Raw genomic sequence first — 2971 nt, 5'->3', positions numbered from 1 at the left:
TGCTGAACCATCATTAACTCTCACGAACGTTCAAAACATTTCCATAAACTTCTTTGATATTCTTTGTGGCTACAGTGGCATTGTTTCCCTTCTTGTATTCAAACAGAATTACATATCGAATGGGTGTCTCGTCGTGTGCCATCACTAACGTGATGTTTAACTATTATACATGATGTACGTTTTTTTTTGGGGGGGGGGGTAATGAAAGTGTTCCGAAACGCGATAGTAATTTCTTGACGACCTAATACTTTGTCAATAGCCAATAAATGTCCCTGCATCGAATTTTAATCTCGTCGGCTTGTAGCAAGTACGACAGAAATGAAGATCCAGTATTACAAGTTGGTTATGAGAAGTATAACTTTAATTTCAGTTGAAATTTTCCGTATCTGTGACTCTCTTGACGAGATAAACTCATCTAGTGACTAACAAATAAAACTTACAACTGGCCCAGCAAGAAGTGAAGACAGTATCGTCTTTGTTTCTCAAATTAACTTACTTGAATGGGGTATTATCGTCCGGTGGTATAAGTTAATAACTATTTGAAAACCCACAATAGAAAAGATATTGTAGGAGCAACGCAAGTGAGGAAAATTATTAAAATAACCAAAAGGGAATATAATTTATTCAATATCCACCCCATCTGTCTGCATAATTCTGGATGGAAAATAGCTGCGTATGTGAAGGGTGTTCGATCCTGTTTAAGCTGTATGAGAGCAGAAACAGTTATGGTTGTTCCAAAAGTGTTGTTGTCATATGGTTGAAACAAGCTACATTGAACTTATCACTGACCCACAAGGGGACACAACCCAAATGTATGTTTCTTTCCTAGTTGAGTTATTAGTTAAAATTGGAGCTAAGACCTTGAAAATTGGATTTGATATGATTATTTAAATCATGGATGAATTTTGGTAAAGGACGCAATTTTCTCAAAGAAATGCATTTCTCATATTTCTTTCTAAATTTTCTGGCTAGTAGCAGATGAAAAGCAATGTATTCTTGTTAAAACAATTGACTGAAATTTAGTGTTCGTTATAACTATGCACACAAGATACATAGTGTAAAGGATAGATGCCCAATTTTGATTTGTATGTTCTCAGATATTGCATTTGTAACAATCTAGAAGATGTGGATAAATTTGTATTAGATAATTCCTATCATGTTTTTGTTCTTGTAAGTTTGGTATTCAAGCATGTCACATCATTATTACGGTCTTAGTTGACATATATTGGTAATAACTTCTATCTGAATTTTTGTTAATATACTCACAGAGTTAGTCATTCAATTAGAGTATCACATATACTTTCTCATGGGAAGGATTGTTATGACATGCAAATCTTTTCTACTGACGGTGGTGCCTAGGGATACGAAATCCCGTTTCTTAGTGAATGGCAATATGTCATGTAGATGGCGCCTGTGCCATCAATGGAATGGCATTATTCTTCATTCTCCATATTTCCATGCTCAGTCCAGAATATGATTATAATACGAAAAGAATAATGTTTCTACTTTATTTTTTATAAACATAGATGTGATACACACTCTAGTAATGCAAAAATGCAGTTGTTTTTAAAATCTTTGATTACATTTGTTTTAAATAAATATTTCAATTTGTGATACATTATATCCAATTTCTCTTTTCTTCGAACTCAAGTGTGGTTAAGGTAACTTAGATTTTGCTTTCCAATTAACCTCCAGTTATTCTCTGACTTCTAGCCAATTGGTGAACCAGAGAACAGAAAAGAATAGGTAGGAAGAAATTCTTATGCCATAGCCACACAATTTGTTTTTGTATAGTTGTCCTGGCGAGAGCATTTGACTATGCTTTTCTGAAGTCTTTTGTTATTGAGTTGAAGCTATGTACTTGAGAAAATTTCATTTTACTTGAGTTGAAAGACTTATAAACAGGAGAAATAGTTAACTTCTGAAGAGTGATAATTACCAGAGAGTGTGTTAGGTTTTGGAAAAGTGTTCTTGCAGGCTTTCATGAATGTTGCAAAGGTCCATGACTTCTTTCTTGTTACTACCACAGATCCAAGAAGGATTACTGCCAGAATCGTTTACACCCAGGATAGTCAAACAGTTCTACCCTTCAAATTTCACCCTTGTGCACAGGAAATACAGACTACTGGGGATCACTGTATAGGTGTGCAGTCTTGTGAGTAAGACTGGATAAGAAGAGTCTCTACACAACTCCCAGGCAATCTCCAACCAGAGTAAACAACCTAGCTTTGGTTGATGCTATCTGTGAAGATGGTGATCTGTGGAACAGCGTTGAGCCTCTGGGTAATAGTAGATATATTGCTAGGTTGAGCATGGATCACTAAGAAGCCTCAGTTCATGCACAGCTAAAGAATTATGTACTTCGGGTAACTCGCCATTCTGCAACCACAGGGCAGATATCTAGCACCTGCCCAAGTGTAGAGGTCCTTTTACTGACCAATTCTACTACACAGTCGACATTAAGTACATCTCAGCCTGGTGTTAGCTTAGAATCCAAGGGAAAAAGTTTATACCAACATCACAGGTCCCTGTGAGCAATACTAAACAGATTTCTCCTCAACATGTAAGAGTATGGCCAAGGAATTTATGAATCACTTCTCTAAACATTCCCAACAAGTCACTGTCTGGAATGAATCGATTCAAGGAGAGACAGTGTAATGCCTGATGTTGAATCTGTATGGTTCAGTGTTTGGCTCACTCATTTGATGAGAAGCAACACAGCTCCAATGCTGGTTGATATGCTGACTTGATCTTAGCTAGGTCACCACACACATTTAGGATATTCGCTAATTCTAAGATCAATGACCAAAAAAGCATTCCTTGTTTTCCAAGATATTGTGTTACTTCATGTTTAAGTATATGGAATATGGACTACATTGTGCAATTCCTACTCAGTCATCAAAAAGTAAGGATGGTTCAGTGATTGTAATATCAGTGGGAATGAAAAGGCATTGTGACCATTACTTTTTAA

The sequence above is a fragment of the Limulus polyphemus genome, unplaced genomic scaffold (genome assembly GCF_000517525.1).
Source record: "Limulus polyphemus unplaced genomic scaffold, Limulus_polyphemus-2.1.2 Scaffold1136, whole genome shotgun sequence".
Taxonomy (NCBI): Eukaryota; Metazoa; Arthropoda; class Merostomata; order Xiphosura; family Limulidae; genus Limulus; species Limulus polyphemus.
This window is presented reverse-complemented; position numbering follows the sequence as displayed.